Source organism: Microcebus murinus, chromosome 6 (assembly GCF_040939455.1).
Source record: "Microcebus murinus isolate Inina chromosome 6, M.murinus_Inina_mat1.0, whole genome shotgun sequence".
NCBI lineage: Eukaryota > Metazoa > Chordata > Mammalia > Primates > Cheirogaleidae > Microcebus > Microcebus murinus.
Window position 1 is genome coordinate 100,199,074 of NC_134109.1, and position 22,046 is coordinate 100,221,119.

At 40.6% G+C, this 22,046-nt stretch overlaps 1 protein-coding gene and 1 pseudogene across 9 annotated transcripts in view; both read right to left on the minus strand.

Moving 5' to 3' along the window:
• Positions 1-20,446, minus strand: part of CSNK1G1 (casein kinase 1 gamma 1) — a 181,141-nt gene extending 160,695 nt beyond the window's left edge. For 7 of the 9 annotated variants that reach the window (XM_012758590.2, XM_012758588.3, XM_012758586.3 and 4 more), the window contains exon 1: positions 20,261-20,437. The gene's annotated coding sequence lies outside the window, so the exon portion shown is untranslated. Of the gene's footprint in view, positions 1-20,260 lie in introns of all 9 variants that reach the window. The other 2 variants (XM_020286025.2, XM_020286024.2) reach the window with 1 other exon arrangement.
• Positions 14,364-14,462, minus strand: LOC142871678 (uncharacterized; annotated as a pseudogene).
• Positions 20,447-22,046: the final 1,600 nt, after the last annotated feature.

Below are 22,046 nucleotides of genomic sequence, written 5' to 3' on the forward strand. Positions count from 1 at the left end.
GATGAAACACAAAAAGAAAGAATCTTGAAAGAAGCAAGACAGAACAAGGGATCCTCCATAAGATTAACAATCAATTTCTCATCAGAAATCACACAGGCCAGAGGCAATGGGATGACATATTTAAAATGGTGAAAGATGTTTAGGGGAGGTGACTTCATCAAGATAGTAAGATAGAAGATAACTCACTCATATCATAACAAGAATTCCATACTCATCTACAGTTAAAAGTCTCTCTGTAAAAGCCTCAGGATTCAGATAGGAGTTTGTGAAAAACCACTGGAGCCCTAGACCTAGGAGGGTTTGTTTTGAGAATGCAGACTGAAACCCAGGTGGCTGATCTGCTGGAAACGGCCAAGTCACCCAGGGGGTTCATTTATATCTCCATTTGGCCTGGAGCCTGCAACCAAAACCATCTGCCAAGGAGTCCAGAAGGAATTGCAAACACTAGTGTCTTGTTGGAAAGGCCTGTCTCCTCAGAGAAACTGACAGTTGCCCTGTGGCTCTATTCTAACATCCCTCAGCTGAGGTCCCAGCTCAGAGATGCTTTTACAAGGACCCAGAGGGAGACTACCCCATATCTCACAGCCCAGGAATCTGAGCCTTCCTGCTGGGCTCTCCAGTCTTCATCCTACAGCAGATCCCAAGAGGCTCAGTTTCAGCTCCAGCCCCACCCCCAGCAGTTGTGCAATTATTCTGTTTATATTGAGACCTGCTAGAAGATACATACCTGTTTTGGCCAACAAGACATGCTCTCAAGCCTCTGCCCCATAGCAAGTTCCAAGGTGACCCAGGCCCCGCTCTAGTCTCTCTAACTGCAGTGAGGAAACTATCCCATCTGCACAGGAACCTGTTGCAAGAACCTACCGGGAGATGTGCATCCATCTAAGCCAAGGTGACAGAGATTCCAGCCTCCAGCCCACAGCAGAAATCAAGGAGCCCTGTCTCAACTCTAGCTTCTCTCACTGCAGTTGGTGATCCATGCCTCCTATACAAAGATAGGCTTCTGGACTCAGGTCCCTAGCCAGCATTCCCTCATAGCCTCAGTACTCTCTTTCCAATGTCCATCTGGGCCAGAAAGCTGCATCAATCTCAGGGCAAGCTTGGGCATAGAGCATACTCTAGTGCTGGAATGGATGCAGTGATCACCACCTTGGGGAACCTAAGAGTCATTCTGCTTAGAATCCCTGGAAGGTCCCCTGAAAAAAGACAAAGGCAGACTGCAAAGATTAAAACAAATACCTAATCCCTCAATGGTCAAACATTATTGCATGCCTACAAGCATCAAGAACATTTAGGGGGCCAGGCACAGTGCCTCATGTCTGTAATCCCAGAACTTTGGGAGGCTGAGGCAGGAGGATCACTTGAGACCAGGAGTTTGAGTCCAACCTGAGCAAGAACAAGATCCTGTCTCCACAAAAAAATTTAAAAATTAGCTGGGCATGGTGGTGTGTGTCTAAATCCCAGCTACTCAGGAAGCTGAGGCAGGAGAATCACTGGAGCCCATGAGTTTGAGGCTGCAGTGAGCTATGATCACACCACTGCATGCAAGCCTGGGCAAGACTAAGACTTTATCTCAGAAAAAAAGAGACTGAAATCATACAAAGTATCTTTTACAATCACAATGGAATGAAACCAGATTATCATTCACAAATATGTAAAAGTTAAACAATACATTCTTAAACAACCAATATCTTAAAGAATAAATCACAAGGGAAATGAAAAAATACCTTGAGACAGGCAGGGCGAGGTGGCTCACGCCTGTAATCCTAGCACTCTGGGAGGCTGAGGCGGGAGGATAGTTTGAGCTCAGGAGTTCGAGACGAGCCTGAGCAAGAGTGAGACTCTGTCTCTATTAAAAATAGAAAGAAATTAATTGGACAACTAAAAATATATAGAAAAAAATTAGCCAGGCATGGTGGCACATGCCTGTAGTCCTAGCTATGCGGCAGGCTGAGGCAGGAGGATCACTTGAGCCAGGAGTTTGGGGTTGCTTAAATTGACATCTTAACCCTTTGCACTTGGATGTCGAGTATGATTCGACACGGTTAGCATCGGTAGCAGCTCATATATCCAGCCACACTCAATACATAGTTTCACCACGGGGAGAAGGGGGGTTTTTGTCTATTTTTCCAGTATCTTTTCTTGTTTTCATTAGTATGAAAGGACAAGTAAAATGTAAATGCAGAGATGGTACACTAACTTCCAGGGGTAGTTTATTATCCACTAACTTAGAGCAATGTTTAGATGGAAAGCTCCATATAATCACACCTCACTCTAACAAAAAACACAAAGATATGTTGTTTGTTCTAACAGAAAAATCAAAGGAGGAAGAAGAGAGACGATTTATATTTGCGAAACATGTGAATGTAAACCAGGTCTTCATGTGGCTGAATGTTTCGAAAAATATCACACCATGAAAAATTATAGAGATTAAAATTACTCTTTGAATGTGAATAATCTGAAATATAAAAAAATCCAAATAAATAAGTTTGTATGAAAAGAAACTCCAGTTTTTTATTCTACTGCCATGCTTTGTAAAATCTGGGGTATTTAAAAAATTAAATCCAGAGTAGAATAAAGGAATTGAGAAAAAAGCAAGCGAGTGAAAAGGGTTAAGGAAGTAGAAAAAGAATAGCAAGCTAAATTCAAAGCTAATAGAAAGAAGGAAATAAAAATCAGAGCAGAGATAAACAAAACGAAGAATAGAAAAATAGCAAAAAAAAAAAAAAATCAATAATACTGAAAGTTGGTTCTTTAAAAAGATCAAAACAAAACTGATTGATCGCTTAGCTAGACTGACCAAGAAAAAAAAAGAAAGAAGACTCAAATTACTAAGTTCAGAAATGAAAATGGAGACAATTTGAGGGAGAGGGAAGGGGAAGAAAAAAGAAAAGAAAAGAAAAAATGGAGACAATTCTACAAATCTTGAAAGTAAAAAAGATTATAGTACACTACTAGGAACAATCTGTACACCAACAAATTAAATAACCTAGATGATATGGACAAAGTCCACAAAGCACCAAACAGATTTAAGAAGAAAGAACAAATCTTAACAACCTACAACAAGTAGACGGATTGAATCAATAGTCAAAAACTTTCCCCCAAAAGAGCCGGGGATGGTGGCACATGCCTTACATGTCTACTAACAATGCCTTCGAAGATATAGGTAAAAGACCAGGTGTGGTTCGCACTTCGGGAGGCTAAGGTAGGGGGATCACTTAAGAATTTGACACAGTGGCCGGGCGCGGTAGCTCACGCCTGTAATCCTAGCACTTTGGGAGGCCGAGACGGGCGGATTGCTCGAGGTCAGGAGTTCGAAACCAGCCTGAGCGAGACCCTGTCTCTAAAAAAAAAAAAAAAAAAAGAATTTGACACCAACCTGAACAATACAGCCAGACCTTGTCTCTATAAAAAATACAAAAAGTAGCCAGGTGTGGTGGTGGTAGTTCCAGCTACTTGCGGGGGGGCGGGGAGCGGGGGCGCTAAATCGGGAGGATTGCTTGAGCCTGGGAGCCTGAGGTTACAGCGAGCTATGATGACATAGCTTTTGTCCAAGAAAGAAAGAACGTGTCTCAAAAAAAAATTTTTTTAAATTGGATCTACATAAAGAAAGAACATTAGAGAAGAAATTTTTTATTTTTCTGAATCTTAATTGATCTATTAGGTAACTACTGGTTCAAAATAACAACAATGTATTTGGTGGTAGTAACTTACAGGTAAGTGAAGTGAATCACAGAAATGTTATAAGGGATAGGAAGAAGAAACTTGGTATTCTGTTATAAAGCACCTATACATGCCAGGCGTGGTGGCTCACACCTGTAATCCTAGCTCTCTGGGAGGCTGAGGCGGGCGGATTGGTCAAGGTCAGGGGTTCAAAACCAGCCTGAGCAAGAGCAAGACCCCGTCTCTACTATAAACAGAAAGAACTTAATTGGCCAACTAATATATATAGAAAAAATTAGCCAGGCATGGTGGTGCTATGCCTGTAGTCCCAGCTACTCGGGAGGCTGAGGCAGAAGGATCGCTTGAGTCCAGGAGTTTGAGGTTGCTGTAAGCTAAGCTGACGCCACGGCACTCATTCTAGCCTGGGCAATAAAGCAAGACTCTGTCTCAAAAAAAATTAAACATAAATTTTCCGTATGACCCAGGAATTCCATTTCTGGGTATATACTCAAAAGAATTTTTTTTTTTTTTGAGACAGAGTCTCACTTTGTTATCCTGGCTAGAGTGAGTGCCGTGGCGTCGGCCTAGCTCACAGCAACCTCAAACTCCTGGGCTCAAGCGATCCTCCTGGCTCAGTCTCCCAAGTAGCTAGGACTACAGGCATGCACCACCATGCCCGGCTAATTTTTTGTATATATATTTTTAGTTGTCAGTTAATTTCTTTCTATTTTTAGTAGAGACGGGGTCTCGCTCAGGCTGGTTTCCAACTCCCGACCTCGAGCAATCCGCCCGCCTCGGCCTCCCAGAGTGCTAGGATTACAGGTGTTAGCCACCATGCCTGGCCTACTCAAAAGAATTAAAAGCAGAGGCTCAAAAAAGTATTTGAACACTCATATTCAAAAGAGTTTCAGTTGGAGAAGATGAGAAAGTTCTAGAGATGAATGGTAGTGATGGTTGCATAACAATGTGAATGTACTTAATGCCACAGAACTGTACATTTAAAAATGGCTGGCCGGGCGCTGTGGCTCACGCCTGTAATCCTAGCTCTTGGGAGGCCGAGGCGGGCGGATTGCTCAAGGTCAGGAGTTCAAAACCAGCCTGAGCAAGAGCGAGACCCCGTCTCTACTATAAATAGAAAGAAATTAATTGGCCAACTGATATATATAGAAAAAATTAGCTGGGCATGGTGGCGCATGCCTGTAGTCCCAGGTACTCGGGAGGCTGAGGCAGGAGGATTGCTTGAGCCCAGGAGTTTGAGGTTGCTGTGAGCTAGGCTGACGCCACGGCACTCACTCTAGCCTGGGCAACAAAGCGAGACTCTGTCTCAAAAAAAAAAAAAAAAAATGGCTATATGGTAAATTTTATGTTATTTATAGTTTACCACAATTTTTTAAACAGGCAAGCAAAGGAAGAGAAGGAACTCTTCTGTGAATCTGTGCAGTAATCACTTAGAAAATATGGTAGCTAAAGGTAGGGAACTACATTTACTAAATATCTACTTAAAATGTGAAATTTGTCCAATTATAAATAAATAAAATAAAACGCGCTACAAAAAAATAGACAAAGGACTTGAATAACTTGAATCGACATTTCACCAAAGAAGATATAAAAATGGCCAATAAGCACAAGAAAAGATGTTAACATCTTTAGTCATTGGAGAAATGCAAATCAAAATCACAATGAAATATCACTTAACACCCATTAGGTTGGTTATAATTTTTAAAAAAAAGATAAAATAACAAATGTTGGTGAGGATATAGAGAAATTACAATCCTCTGCATTGCTAGTGGGAATATAAAATGAGACAGGGACTGTAGAAAACAGTTTAGCAGCTCCATAAAAATTAAAATGCAGATTCCCCATAAGACCTAGCAATTCCATTCCTAAGTGCACACTCAAAAGAATTGAAAACAGGCCGGGCGCGGTGGCTTACACCTGTAATCCTAGCACTCTGGGAGGCTGAGGCAGGTGGATCACTCAAGGTCAGGAGTTCAAAACCAACCTCAGCAAGAATGAAACCCTGTTTCTACTAAAAATAGAAAGAAATTAATTGGACAACTAAAAATACATAGAAAAATTAGCCAGGCATGGTGGCACACACCTGTAGTCCCAGCTACTCGGGAGGCTGAGGCAAGAGGATTGCTTAAGCCCAGGAGTTTGAGGTTGCTGTGAGCTAGGCTGACACCACGGCACTCTAGCCGGGGCAACAGAGTGAGACTCTGTCTCAAAAAAAAAGAATTGAAAACAGGTATTCAAACAAAAACTTACATATCAATGGTTATGGCAGCACTATTCACAATAGCCAAGATGTGGAAACAACTGAAAGCTCCAAGATTGGATAAACAAATATGATATATCCACACCATGAAATATTATTCAGCCATAAAAAAAAAAAGAAGTACTGGTGCATGCTACAACACAGATGAACCTAGAAAAGATTAGGCTAAGCAAAAGAAACAGACACAAAAAGTCACATATGACTGACTCCATTTATATGAAATACCTAGAATAGGTAAATCCTTAGAGATAGAAGTCAGATTTAGTGTTTTCAACCGTATTTGTTGGGGGAAAGGGAAGGAATAAATGCTTAATAAGTATGAAGTTTCCTTTTAGGATGATGAAAATGCTTTGGAACTAGAGGTTATGGTTGCACAACACTGTAAATGTATCAAATGCCACTGAATTGTGTACTTCAAAATGGTTAGCTCTGTGTTATATGAATTTTACTTCAATAAATAAGAATAAGACAACACTAGAACAGAATTGATAACATATCATAAAAACAATTACCCAAACATGTGAAGTATTTTATGCTTATTGCCTCCCAATTAAAACAAAGTAACACTGAAATATTTCTTAAATTGTCTTAAAATATTCCTGACCTTTTTCTAAATCACAACATTTCTCTAGATAGAGGGAAAAGTGGTATTACAGAAAGATTCTTGGGCATGATTTACACACAGACCATTTACTCTAAAATCTAAAAGACATTTTTTAAAAGCTGGATGAGGTGGCTCTTCTAATTTAGGCATCATGAGCAAGAAAGCCACACATAACCTAGAAACTCAGCTATTACGAGTTACTTGGAGCTTTATACCTAAAAAGTATAATACAAAAATGTCCATTGGTTATTCCTCAGTCATTTCTATAATATAGTTTCCAATTGGCTAAATGACTTGCCCTGTTACCCAATGTAAGTACTATTTCCCTTCTGACAGTGACATCCCCTTGCTCTCTGTTACCTAAGAGTAACACTTCTCAGACCCAGACTTTCCCTTTATCCCTTGGTCTCCAGATATTATTAGCTGTTTCTTCAAGAGGACTGAGAAGCAAACATACGTTAGCTTGACATCCTGGCTTCACCACATACCAGCAATGTGAACTTCACAAGTAATATTTCTTTCTTTGCCTCACTGCCTGATCTGTAAAACTGGAATAGCCACGCTTCAGTGGCTTGCTGTGAGAATAAAATGAAATGTGTCCAAAGCATTTAGCATACTGTTATATAAACTCAATAAATCTCCATCACTATTACAAACTATTCTGTGTTCTCTAAAACTTCCCTAGAACAAGCCTCACTGCTGCCAGGTTACGTACACTAGATTATGTCTGCATTTTCTCAACTGGCCTACTTCATACCTATCTTTTAGTAGTCCAAAGGACTGTGCAGATCACCACTAGATTTACCTTGCATAAATACAAATACATCCTGTTATTATCTCCAGCTTAAAAACCTTCAATGGATCCCCACTTATTATTACCACATCAAATCTAATTTCCTCTGCCTGACTTTCATTATCCTCTACTAATAGTGATTCTCAAACTTCAGTGTACTTCAGAATCATCTGGTGTGCTTGTTAAAACATAAGCTGCTAGATCCCAACCCCAGAGTTTCCAATTCAATAGGTATGGCGCAGAGCCTTAGAATTTGCATTTGTAACAAATTTTTTTTTTTTTTTTGAAACAGAGTCTCACTTTGTTACCCAGGCTGCAGTGAGAACCATGACGTCAGCCTAGCTCACAGCAACCTCAATCTCCTGGGCTTAAGCAATCCTGCTGCCTCAGCCTCCCGAGTAGCTGGGACTACAGGCATGCACCACCATGCCCAGCTAATTTTTTCTATATATATTACTTGGCCAATTAATTTCTTTCTATTTATAGTAGAGACGTGGGTCTCGCTCTTGCTCAGGCTGGTTTTGAACTCCTGACCTTGAGCAATCCACCCGCCTCGGCCTCCCAAACTGCTAGGATTATAGGCGTGAGCCACTGTGCCCGGCTATAACAAATTTCTAGTTGATGCTGATGCTGGTGGTCAAGGAACCACACTTTGAGAAGTACTGCTTTAAAATATGACCCCATTCTGCCTCCCTAGGCTTATTTCTCTCTACTCTCTACCTAACACACACTGCTTTGACTGGATTAGTCTTTTCACAGGCTGTATTCAATTCTCCCTCACTGCTTACCTTTGCTTCCCTAATATGCTTGCCTATCCACATCATACCCATCCTTTAAGCCTGTGGTTCCTAACATTACCTGCACACTACAAACACATAGGAAAGCCTTTAAAAACTATGAATGCTCCACCCCTAAGATTCTGATTCAATTGATCGTGGAGTAAGTTTCCCCAAGTGATTGTAATGAGCAGAGTTGAGATTAACTATTTTAATCTCCTTCCCGTTAGAATTATGAATACTTGATGGATTTTTCTCCCCTCTAAATGCCTGTAATGTATACAGATTAAGTTTGCACTTCATTACATATCAAATTGTGTTACTCTCCACTTTTCATTTTAGTCTTCTTTCTCTAACTTGATCAATGAAGATATAGACCATATCTTCAATTTCTATATTCCTGTAGTACTAGTATGGTGATGAATACACAGCAGAAACTGTAATTATTTCTTCACTGATTTTGGATTCAAATTAGAATTCAGAGCCTTAAAATATTTCTAATCTATCCAATTCAGCAAACCATATTCCCTCTTTAAGTTCTGCAACAAACTCATTTTGTTATGGTGAATCATTTAACCCCTTCCTTTTCCAACAAATATATCAGAAAGAAAAATACTAGTGTATAAAAATGCAGTGGATAATAACAAAATGAATAAATAGCATCATAAGTGGCTTTGCAGTTGCTTCCTTACAACAAATAGCCTTTTCTAAATCCATTAAGGACTGTTTCAAAACAGTGAAAACAAAATCAAAGCACACATATTTAAAGATGCTGAAGCTCTGAATAGTTGTATGATTTGTTTCCTCAACAGATGTGCATCCTTGAAGCCCCAAATTCACCAGATGCATATTAAATTAATCTGTACTTTTAGTTTTTATATAACACTCCACTCTAGTTATAAATACACCACCACATGAAAGTAGAATTTCATTGTTGGTTTATGGCATTAATTATTAACAGATTATCTCCCCTGTGCAAAAAAATACATTAAGATTCATTTTAATGCAGACAAATGTGTGCTCACTAAATACACGCTATCATAACGTCACCATTATTTTGAAATTGGCCAATTTCTATCTAGAATGTAAAACAATAAATTTGGTCATAACTAAAAATCCAGTGACACCGGTACCTGAAAGAAATACACACTAACATGTTCAACACTTCAGATATAAACTAGGAACTCAACCAAATATTTAAATTCTAAGAAAAACTGTAGTAGTTTAATAGTCCACTTAAATTTCCTGGGCCAAGTAGAGTGGATCACACCGGTAATCCTAGTGCTTTTGGAAGGCCGAGACAGGAGAATTGTTGAGGTTAGAAGTTTGAGACCAGCCTGAGCAAAGCAAGAAGAGTCTCTACAAAAAAATATAAAAATTAGCCAGGTGTGGTATGCACCTGTAGTCCCAGCTACCTGGGAGGCTGAGGCAGGAGGACTGCTTGAGCCCAGGACTATGAGGTTGCAGTGAGGTATGATGACACTACTGCACTCTAGCCCAAACAACAAAACAAGGTCCTGTCTCAAAAAATAATAAATGATTAATTAATTAAATTTCCTAGGCAATTTACTTCTTATAAAACCATAATTTCTTCACTAACTAAAAGGAAAGAATTAGTGTAGTTATATCAGAAATAAGACTCGGAGTTAGAAGACCTGAGTTCTAGTTTGACTCATTAATTAGCTATATAATCTTGAACAAATCACTTAAGTCTGCACTTAAGTAGTCTCGGCTGTAAAACGAAAGCATCTAACTGACCATCTCCATGTTTTCTTTTAGCTTTATGATTTTATAATCTATGAAACTCAAGAAACACAAGCATTAACCAGATGTTTCCCATTAAAGACAAAGTCAGCTTGCATATTGATTGATTTGGAGAGCATCTATCCCTGGAGAATTTAAGTGCTTTCACATGGATAGTTCCTTGGGTCTGTTATTATTTAAGTAGGTGAAAAATCAAACAAAACCCACGAAACACATAGTTACTGAACAATTCTTGCACCATACCCTAGATGAACAGAGTATTTAGATGCCGCAATACCAACTAAGGTTAAGACGTTTTGGAAAATAGAAGGTGACCTAGAAAGACAGGATAGTTACAAAGACAAATGAAAAGAGATTCTAGCTAACAATTAATATTAAGACCATATGAGAAAGAACGTATCAGGATAGCATACTATTACTTTTAGAATTGAGATTCCCAGCCTGAGTCAGGATTGGAAAATCCAGGCAACTACTATAGTACCCATAGTAGTTCTTCCTACTCATATTCAGGCTTTGCCAGCTCAAGCTTCTGGATAGTTTCAACAGGTTTAATAGGAAGAAACAAATGCTAGAGAGGGTGGTCAAAAAATCTGTATAGCTGAAACCCTGAACAGCAATAAAAAGCAAGTGGTAAAAGCTCTTATCTTTAGTAACAGTTCAAAAATTCTGAATTTAGATCTCCTGTCAAGTCCCTTTACCACCTGCAACTGTCACACAACAGTACCACATTTAGCTCACACTTTTTAATGCTCTAATACATATATCAAACAAAGAATTAAGCACTTGTCAATTGTACCTAATAACCTAGTATCAATCTTTTTGAAAGGGAAAACCAGACTCTGAACAATAGTTCTAATTACATCCACAAATGTTACAAAAATCTCATTTTTAAAAACCATTCCCACAAACTATTTCATGCATCTTAATTTCTTTAAAATACTCCTTATTAACATTTGTAGAACAATTCTTATAAAACAACTGGTCATCCATGGGCAAAAATAGGAGTATAGACATAATCCTTATATTTTTCACCAAAATTAACTTAAAATGGATCTTAGACCTAAATGTAAAATGCAAAACTATAAAAATTCTCAAACAACACAGGAGAAAATCTAGGTGACCTTGGGTCAAGGTGGGCGGATTGTTCGAGGTCAGGAGTTCAAAAACCAGCCTGAGCAAGACCCCATGTCTACTAAAAAGAGAAAGAAATTAATTGACCAACTAAAAATATATATACAAAAAAAAAAATTAGCTGGACATGGTGGTGCATGCCTGTAGTCCCAGCTACTCGGGAGGCTGAGGCAGTAGGATCGCTTGAGCCCAGGAGATTGAGGTTGCTGTGAGCTAGGCTGATGCCATGGCACTCACTCTAGCCTGGGCAACAAAGTGAGACTCTGTCTCAAAAAAAAAAAATGAGAATGAAGAGATAAGCAATAGACTTGAAGAAAATATCTGCAAAAATAAATAAATAAATAAATAAAAATATCTGAAAAAGAATTTGTGGTTAGGAGCAGTGGCTCATGCCTTTAATCCCAGCACTTTGGAAGGCTGAGGCAGGAGGATCACTTGAAGCCAGAAGTTTGAGACCAGCCTGGGTAACATAGCAAGACCCTATTTCTGCACAAAATAAAATAAAAATTAGCCAGGCATGGTGGCACACACCTGTAGTCTCAGCTACAGGTGAGGCTGAGGCAGTAGGAGGCTGACGCAGTAGGATCTCTTGAGCCCAGATTTCCAGATTACAGTGTGAGCTACGATTGCACCAGTGCAGCCTGGGAAAAAGTGAGATCCTGTGTCTAAAAAAAAAAAAAATTTTAAAGAATTTGTATCCAAAATATATAGTGACCACTGAAAACTCAACAATAAGAAAACAAACAACTTGGAGAGAGGGGGGCATAGGCAATATATGTAACCTTAACACTTTACCCCCATAATGCGCTAAAAAAAAAAAAAAAAACAGAAAAAGAAAACAAACAACTCAATTTAAAAATGGGCAAAAAATCTCACCAAACAGACATCTCACCGAAGAAGATATATACATGGCAAATAAGCATATAAAAAGATGCCCAACATCATACATCATAAAAGAACTGCAAATTAAAACAACAATGACATACATACATATTAGATAATGGCTAAAATACAAAAAATGAAAACAAATACAAAAAAATTCCAATACCAAATGCTGGAGAGCATGTGGATTAAAAGGAACTCTCATTCATGCTGGTGGGAATGCAAAATGGTACAGACACTTCAGAAGAAAGTTTGGCAGCTTCTTACCAAATTAAACAGTCTTACCACATTATCTAGCAAATCATACTCCTAGGTATTTACCCAAAGGAGCTGAAAACTTAACAGCCATAGAAAAGCCTGGGCATGTATGTTCATAGCAGCTTTATTCATAATTGCCAAAAACTGAGACAACCAAGATGTCCTTCAAAAGGTGAAGGCATAAACACAACTGTGATAAATCCATACAATAGAAAATTATTCCACAATAAAAAGAAATAAGCTATCAAGCCACAAAAAGACAGGGAAGAACCTTAAATGCATATTGTTAAATGAAATAAACCAGTCTTAAAATGCCTTTGGAAAAGGCAAAACTACAAAGACAGTAAAAAGGTCACTGGCTACCAGTGATTTGGCAAGGACAGGAGAGATGAATAGGAAAAACACATAGGATTTTTAGGGTAGAACTATTCTGTATGAAACTGGTCAAACCCATAGAATGTACAACACAAAGAGTAAACCCTAATGTAAACTATGGACTACAGTTAATAATGTATCAATATTGGTTCATTAATTATAACAAATGTACCACACTGGTGGAAGATGTTAGTAACAGAGGAAACTGTGAAAGGAAAGAGAGCATATGGAATTCTATGTACCACCTGCTCAATTATTCTGTAAACCTAAAACTATTCTAAAAAAGTAAATTTTTAATTTTTTTTTCTTGGGGTGTTTCATTTTGTTCTGCTTTTGCTTTTGAGACAGGGTCTCACTCTGTCACCCAGGTTAGAGTATAGTGGCATGATCACAGCTCATTGCAACCTCAAAACTCCTAGGGACTCAAGTGATCCTCCTGCCTCAGCTTCCGAAGTAGCTGGGACTACAGGTGCACACCACCATACCAGGCTAATTTTTTTTTTTTTTTAATTTTTGGAGAGAGAGGGTCTCACTATGTTGCATCGTCTGGTCTCAAAATCCTGGCCTTAAGCAATCCTCCTCCCACCCCAGCTTCCCCAAATGCTGGGATTCCAGGGGTGAACCACCACACCCAGCCAAAAAAAAATTTTTTTTTTTTTGAGACACAGTCTCGTTCTGTTTCCCCAGGCTAGAGTGTCATGGCATCAGCCTAACTCACAGCAACCTCAAATACCTTGGCTTAAGCAATCCTTCTGCCTCAGCCTCCCAAGTAGCTGGGACTACAGGCATATACCACCATGCCTGGCTAATTTTTTCTATATATTCTTAGTTGTCCGGCTAAGTCTTTCTATTTTTAATAGAAACGGGGGTCTCGCTCTTACTCAGGCTGGTCTTGAACTCCTGACCTCGAACGATCCTCCTGCCTCGGCTTCCCAGAGTGCTAGGATTACAGGCATGAGCCTCAGCGGCCAGCCCCAAATTTTAGTTAAAAAATAAAGAAAACCACACAATAGGGCATAAGCAATCTCAAAGAATAGATATTGCCACTGTAGACTACAGAAATTCTAGCAAAGCAAAAATAAAATTAAGAGATTTTAATCCCCTTGCCTTTTTCCTGGCACTGGTTATTTCTCTGCTCAATGGCACCTCCTTCAGAGAGTGACCTCTAGGAAATGGAAAAGAACTCGAGCAGGAAAGCTGTTTTGACTACACCTGTGGTTAGCACTTTATCCTAAAGAAGCTAATGAGATCTGGTGATTATAATGAACACTCAAACACCACCCCCCAATTTTTTTTCACATCATTCATTATGGCCAACAGACAAACTGAAGTGTACTTTATGTTTTTTTTTATTTTTATTTTTTCTGAGACAGAGTCTCACTTTGTTGCCCAGGCTAGAGTGAGTGCCGTGGTGTAAGCCTGGCTCACAGCAATCTCAAACTCCTGGGCTCAAGCAATCCTTCTGCCTCAGCCTCCCGAGTAACTGGGACTACAGGCATGCGCCACCATGCCCGGCTGATATTTTCTATATATATTAGTTGGCCAATTAATTTCTTTCTATTGATAGTAGAGACGGGGTCTTGCTCTTGCTCAGGCTGGTTTCGAACTCCTGACCTCGAGCAATCCACCCGCCTCGGCCTCCCAGAGTGCTAGGATTACAGGCGTGAGCCACAGCACCCAGCCTTGAAGTGTACTTTAAAATGTATCAAGAAAGATGTAAACATATGGTACTTTCATTCAGAGGCCCAAAAGTCCTCAATGTCCCTTATTCACTAGGCTAAGGAGTTAGAATGCACAAGCAACAGAAATCAATGTGAGTCCAATGCTATTGATCCCTGGAAAACTAATGTGGCTTTAAAAAAAAATTTTTTTATAATTTCCATGCTAATCTTCTCTGTATCGTTCCAATTTTAGTATATGTGCTGCCGAAGCGAGCACTACTATGGCATTTTGATGAAGATACCAAGCAGTAGCACTTCACCAGGCTTCCTCAGCACCTAGGCTTACCCTCTTTGGTGGCAAGGGCAATGGCTACCTGTCTACCCAGAATTTCTGCCCAAAGCAAAATCAAAAAGAATATCCCTTTTCCTAGTATTTCCATCTCTATCATAATGGGTAAAAGATCATGAAAGAACAATTCTGATCAGGTATGGTGGCTCACACCTATAAACCAAGCACTTTGGGAGGATGAGGCCGGAGGATAGCTTAAGGCCAGGAATTTGAGACCAGCCTGGGCAACAGTGAGACCCCTACCTCTACAAAGTATTTTAAAATTAGCTGGCCATGGTGGCGTGAGCCTGTGGTCCCAGGTAGTGGGGAGGCTGAAGCAGAAGAATCACTTGAGCCCCAGAGTTTGAGGTTGCTGTGAGCTATGATCACACCACTGCACTGTAGCCTGGGCAACAGAGTGAGACCCTGCCTACACGCACGCACACACACACGCGCACACACACACGCACACACACAGACACAAGAAAAGAAAAAAAGACCGATTTCCATCCCTGGCATCCCAGACCTTTCTATAACCACACTGCCCACTTTGAGCTGGGGACAGTCCATCTGTCTTCCTACCCCACCAGAACATTCCTGCTGCAGACAAAAAGTGGCTCTCTTCTATCCAGAGAGCTCTCTCTTTAAGCCATTTCAGGGATACAACACTAGTGTTACTTGACAATTTCTCAAAGATGCCAGCGTCTTTCTGGTCCATGCTAAGTTAGAAGTTATGGTCTTTACAGTTCAGTAAACCAAAAAGCCTGTTCTCAGGATTTATTAATAACCAACATGAAAAGTGCCATGTATGTGCACACATTTAGATGAAAACTAAGCAACAGGCATAGAGGTAAGGCAAAACTCACTACTGAAAGAGTAAATTTAAGTAGGCTTACCACTAAACTAAAAATCCTCAGCAGGCTGGGCATGGTGGCTCACGCCTATAATCCTAGCATTCTGGGAGGCTGAGGCAAGAGGATGGCTCAAGGTCAAGAGTTCTAAACCAGCATGAGCAAGAGCGAGACCCTGTCTCTACTAGAAATAGAAACATATTAATTGGCCAACTAAAAATATGTAGAAAAAAAAATTAGGTGGGCATGGTGGTGCATGCCTATAGTCCCAGCTACTGGAGAGGCTGAGGCAGAAAGATCGCTTGAGCCCAGGAGTTTGAGGTTGCTGTGAACTAGGCTGACGCCACGGCACTCTAGCCTGGGCAACAGAGACTCTGTCTCAAAAAAAAAAAAAAAAAAAAAAAAAAAAATCCTCAGCAGAAGCTTCTCTTCTGGTTTTAAGACATCAAGTAAATAAGCATTTATCCTAACATCACCATACCCATTTTTTTTAGCAACTTCCACCAGCATGTGGACTATGTTAAAGAATGACAAAAACAGTTTATCTGGTGAATGATGACAATTAAAGATGCATGAAGCTACCTAACATTCAGAGAGTTTGAAAAAACTTAACAATTACCTCTAACCAATTTTCTGTCATCATCCTATACAACTCAATATAAAAATGCAGGTTCTTTAATTACATGTTCACTGATAGAGCTAACATTATATAACCTAAATCTACTGAGGATTTTTATTTTTGAAAATAATCTGATGAACACAAAGTCATAAAACATGAAACGGGTGGAGAAAGAAGAAATCTGAAACAGATGGCATCTAATTTTTTCTCCTGAGTCCATCTTGAACACAATCCCAATAATGTCAAAATCCAATTTAGCTCTCCAAATAAGTAATCTCTGAAACTCAAAATGGTAATTCTGAAGTAAATTCATTCTTTTTTTTCCTCCCATCTTCTCAAAGGTTCTATATTAGGCAGAAATGAGTAGAGACAAGTTAGATGTTAAAAAGAGAAAAACTATCATTACACAAATTCAAAACTTCTTTCAGGAAAATCTACTTCCACTTATCTAAAGTCACTGAAGCACGTTCTATGAAGACTGATATTAAAATCTGTCTGTGACATCAGCCTTTTCTTGTTGATATAATGATTATATATCCTTATTACAAACTAAATCACATCTCCATAAAAGAAATATGCTTTAAAATAAAAACAAGCTCTGGAAGAATACTCATTTGGTTTGAGTAAAAAGAAAGCATTGCCTTTTTGTGCCCTTCCTTTTGCTGTAACAACAGGTCTGATCATCAACTATGGAATATGTATTGTGCTCTGTAAACCTACATGTTGCTCTTGCTCTATAATCCTATCTTTCAATAAATCATTTTTGTGCCTGTCTTAAAAAAAAAAGCAAGCATTGCCTGGATATTTTTTAACATTTCCACAGTAACCCTTTCACTACTGATTTGACAGTACCAATAAAATCAACTGTACTTATTCATTACATGATTCTAGTATATGGGGGTGGGGATGTATATGTGGGGGTGTGTGCTCGTGTGCTGTATATATAAACCTTCCCAATCTTTCGTGTGTGTGTGTGTGTGTGTGTATAAACCTTCCCAATCTTTCCTAAAACTTTCTGAGATCATCCAAGTAATAGATATTAAAGAAAGGTTTAGACATTTTTAGATTTCCTGACAAGCAAATTCCATAACTGACAACTGCAAAGATGCTTGGAATGGCCACATACTTTGAGTGGAGGAGGTCATCAAGAAAAGTATCATGGCTGGGCACGGTGGCTCACGCCTGTAATCCTAGCACTCTGGGAGGCCGAGGCAGGCGGATTGCTCAAGGTCAGGAGTTCAAAACCAGCCTGAGCAAGAGCAAGACCCTGTCTCTACTATAAACAGAAAGAAATTAATTGGCCAACTAATATATAGAGAAAAAATTAGCTGGGCATGGTGGCGCATGCCTGTAGTCCCAGCTACTCGGGAGGCTGAGGCAGTAGAATTGCTTGAGCCCAGGAGTTTGAGGTTGCTGTGAGCTAGGCTTACACCCCAGCACTCACTCTAGCCTGGGCAAAAAAGTGAGACTCTGTCTCAAAAAAAAAACAAAAAAACAAAGAAGAAGAAAGTAAATTATGTGGGTGGGCGTGGAGGCTCATAATCCTAGCACCCAGGGAGGCAAAGGCAGGAGGACTGCTTGAGCTCAGGAGTTGGAGATCAGCCTGAGCAAGACCAAGATCTGGTCTCTACTAAGAATAGAAAAAATAGCTAGGCATTGTGGTGTGTGCCTGTAGTCCCAGCTACTTGGGAGGCTGAGGCAGGAGGATCACTTGAGCCCAGGAGTTTGAGTTGCTGTGAGCTAGGCTGATGCCACAGCCCTCTAGCCCAACATAGCAGCAGAGAGAGACTAGCTCAAAAAAAGAAAAGAAAGAAAAGAAAAAGTAAACTACGTTAGCTAAAAATCTGACATATAATAGGTTACATATAACGATATTATTTTAAATCCACAAAACAAATGAATATAAAGACTTTATGGGCCGGGCGCTGTGGCTCACGCCTGTAATCCTAGCTCTTGGGAGGCCGAGGCGGGCGGATTGCTCAAGGTCAGGAGTTCAAAACCAGCCTGAGCAAGAGCGAGACCCCGTCTCTACTATAAATAGAAAGAAATTAATTGGCCAACTGATATATATACATAAAATTAGCCGGGCATGGTGGCGCATGCCTGTAGTCCCAGCTACTCGGGAGGCTGAGGCAGAAGGATCACTCAAGCCCAGGAGTTTGAGGTTGCTGTGAGCTAGGCTGACGCCACGGCACTCACTCTAGCCTGGACAACAAAGCGAGACTCTGTCTCAAAAAAAAAAAAAAAAGACTTTATGTTTCTTGCATTTATTTCTATATTCTGATGATGAGTGATTTAAAGGCAGAAATTTTATTTTCAATTATTTTACAAAATATTATATATATAAGAATTCTATAAGTTTTGTTAATAGTCTAAATCTAATTGAGCTGAGGGGTGTTACTGATGTTGATTTCGTTTTGTTTTAGATACAGGGTCCTGCTCTGTCACCCAGCTGGAGTGTAGTAGCCTGATCATAGTTCACTGTAACCCCAAACTCATGGACTCAAGCTATCGTCCTGCCTCAGCCTTCCAAAATGCCAGGACTATAGGCATGAACCATGGAGCCTAACTTGATGTTGACTTTAATCTTACGATTACAGTTACTTTCTATTTTATACCCCACTTTAATTCTCTTTATTTAAAGAGCTTTGTGATGTTAATTAAGATATGCATGTATCACTTTTCAAATGTATTTCACACTCCATACTGTATACACCAGTATGGTGTATCTGACAAAAACTTATTAAATATATTTTGGTCATTTCAATAGACATTATACTTAATTATTTATAAGATTTTAGAAACTACTGATAATTAAATTTCATACTACTTATGATCAATTTCTAGAAGTCACTGCAAATCCTATTGTATACATAAGTTTTATAATATTATCCGGTTCCCTTCCTATCTCAAACCTCATTCCACAAAACTGGGCTACCTTGACTAGCACAATTAATGTTAACAATTCACCTTGCAATTCAAAAGTGCTTCCATTTAAAATGGGCTGTTACTTAAGCATATCACCCCCCTTTTAATACAGGTAAGAATTTTATCTCATTTTACTTATGAAGAAACGGAAGCTCTTGTGGGTTCCATGACTCAACCAAGGTCAAAAACTAGCACTGGCATGCACAGTGTGGGTTCAATCTCAGATTTAGATACCACAAAGCCAACACCTCCACTTGACCACAACTGTCTCCTTAAAAGATTAAGAGACAGGCTCAACAGTTGACAATCTCGTCTCTCTGAATGTTCACATATCTACTCGGAGACATCTATCACTACACAGTACCTACAGTTCAGTCATTGAAACATAAATGAAGAGGATCGTTCTACTTCATTTAAACCAGGGCAGGTTTACTGGCAGGTAAAAGAGGTTGGAAAAGGCTTGTCGCAACATGTCTCGCCTAGACCTCTATATCTATACGGTTTCCTAGTCTACTTTTTTTTTTTTTTTACAAATATGCACATCTACTATACAAGGCTACGCCTGACTATCCTATAGTTAGGTGGTTGTCATAATTGCACTTTTCTAAGATAATTTATACCAGATTTAGTATCTAGCTGGTAGACTTCGTTGAATACGCCATTCAGGCACTTTCTAAGCATCGGAAGTATCATTTAGAGACAGCAAACCTAGTTACATCGTGGTTTTTTTTACGCAGTGATGCCTGCCCACTTGGGGTACCCTGCTCCCAAAGGACGTGGGAGCGAGGGAGCAGTAGAGGAAGAAGTGGGGGAAGCGCACGGAAGTTGGGTGGAGGGAGGTCTTATTACCCACTCTTCTGCCCTAGCTTTGCCAAGGGCGGCTCCCCGCGGTGCCCAGCCGACTCAGAGCCCCCACAACCGTCGAAACCCGGCTCAGCCTCAGCGGAGGGGGTAGGGAAAGGGGGCAACGGTAGCATGGGATTGCCCCAGCCACATTGCCGAATCCATGTCCTCATTTTGGCCCTAGAGGATGCTCTCCCTTTCAGAATGAGCCCTCCAGGTGGCAAACTCCCTGTGCACACTGGCCGAAGTCTTCTGCCTCTGAAGAGGCGACTCCTCCGCCTGCCTCTACTCCGCCACCCGAAACTCTCCGCCCGCGGTGTTCCCCTAGCCCCCCCATTCCGCCTCCGCAAACCTCCACAATCAGACACGCCGGCCTGCGCCCCACCCGGGATCCCAGCGTCCCCCGCCTGGACCCAGGGAACCCCCCCCCAATTCCTCCTCAGACACATACACATACAACCCTCTGACTTCAGCCTCCCTGATCCCGTCGAAGCCGGAGCAAGTACCTGAGCCAGCCGTGCTCCGGAGCTCAAATGGAGCGGGCGCGGTCCCCTCCTGGAGGCGCCGAGTGCTTCTCTATGCACCCACAGCGGTGGCTTCTCTCTTTCCCAAGAACGGGAGGGAGGAGAGAAAGCGGAGGGGAGGGGTAAGAAGCGAAGCCGAGGAGCGGCAGGAGCCGAACCGGAACCACTAGCCCTGGCCCCGCCCTCTCCCTAGAGCCGTAGCTGACCCTGTTGCTCTGATAGGACAAACCTAGAGGAGGCAGGGAGAAATTGATACCACCACTTCCGGGTTATCCCTCCTGCTGCCCCTCCTTAGCAACCGCGTGGGGTTGCTAGGCGGAAGTGCCTTCAAAGACACCCACCCCCACTTCTTCTGGGACTACCAGGAGGTATCTTGGGAGAGTTGTGCTCTCCTTTGGCAACACTCTTACCTTCTACTCTTGATCTTAAGAGTTGGCACACATTTTGCTGCCTGAGGCACGAAGCCCATCCGGCTTTTCTCTTCAGCTGTACTCCTCCACCAACCCTCACCACTGTGTACACCTACTCCCTCCTGCCCCTTCAGTCCGTGGTAGACCCAGTGGCTCTTCCTAAGGCTCCTCTCTCCGGTCCCTCGCGGGAGTTATTTTCTAGCGGTTTAGCAAGCATCTCCCTCTTGTGGATTTTAAACTGTGTTTCAGCCAGATTTTTAACAATTTCTTTCAATGTCCTGAAAGTTTTTTCAAGCACTTCGTTCTCCTGTGACAGCCCCTCATGCTCAATGGTGAGAAGTTTTGTCTTCACCTATCTATTGTAAGGATTGCATGATTGTGTGTGGCCTGGAATTAACCTAGTTAAATTGAAGAAGCAAAAAAAATATTCGATGTAAGTCAACTAGAGCTATTTTAATCCTTAAAACAGAAAGCAAAGAAAAAGGCCTTGGGACGCTAAAAGATATCTAATCCTTCCCTCAAACTTTCATACCTAGACTGTGGAGAAGAAAAATATCAATGAGACTTCATTTATTTTTGTGTCAGGGAGATTTGAGGTTTGAAAATATTGGGAAAACTATTGTTTGGGATAAAAGCCAACAATACTCTTCTTAGAAAAACAACCCATATCATTATTCAGAGAAATACTGTTGGGCACTCAGAAAAATGAGTAAAAATCTTTGCTTGGTTTTCCAATCTTGAATAGGTCTGCTTAAAAGTACTCAAGCGTGAGAGTAGCTCCTGAGTTTGTTTTCTATTCCATGGGAGTGAATATGCATGCAACTGCAAGCTCCAGTTTTATTGGTCATGATAAACTCTTAGTCACCGATATTGGACTGTTGTCCACCTCAGCTGCGACAGAGAGGAAATGAGCTTTGGTAACTTAAAAGAAACACCAGGTCTATTGGTTTCCTGTGTGCATAAGACCGCATTAAATTGATTCACCATAGGCGGTCACTTCAGCAAATCCTTTAGGAAATCACTTCAGGCTCAACTGTGTCAATAGTAGGTTAAGTCTAAAATATTTCCTCCCCTGCCATTGACATGAGAGTATGAGAGAATATACACACACAATTCAAATGATATCTGAGCACATCCACTAATTAATTATTCTTTAAAAAAAAAACTGGGCAGGGCGCGGTGGCTCATGCCTGTAATCCTAACACTCTGGGAGGCCGAGAGGGGCAGATCCCTCAAGGTCAGGAGTTCAAAACCAGCCTGAGCAAGAGTGAGACCTCCGTCTCTACTATAAATAGAAAGAAATTAATTGGCCAACTAATATATATAGAAAAAATTAGCCGGGCATGGTGGCGCATGCC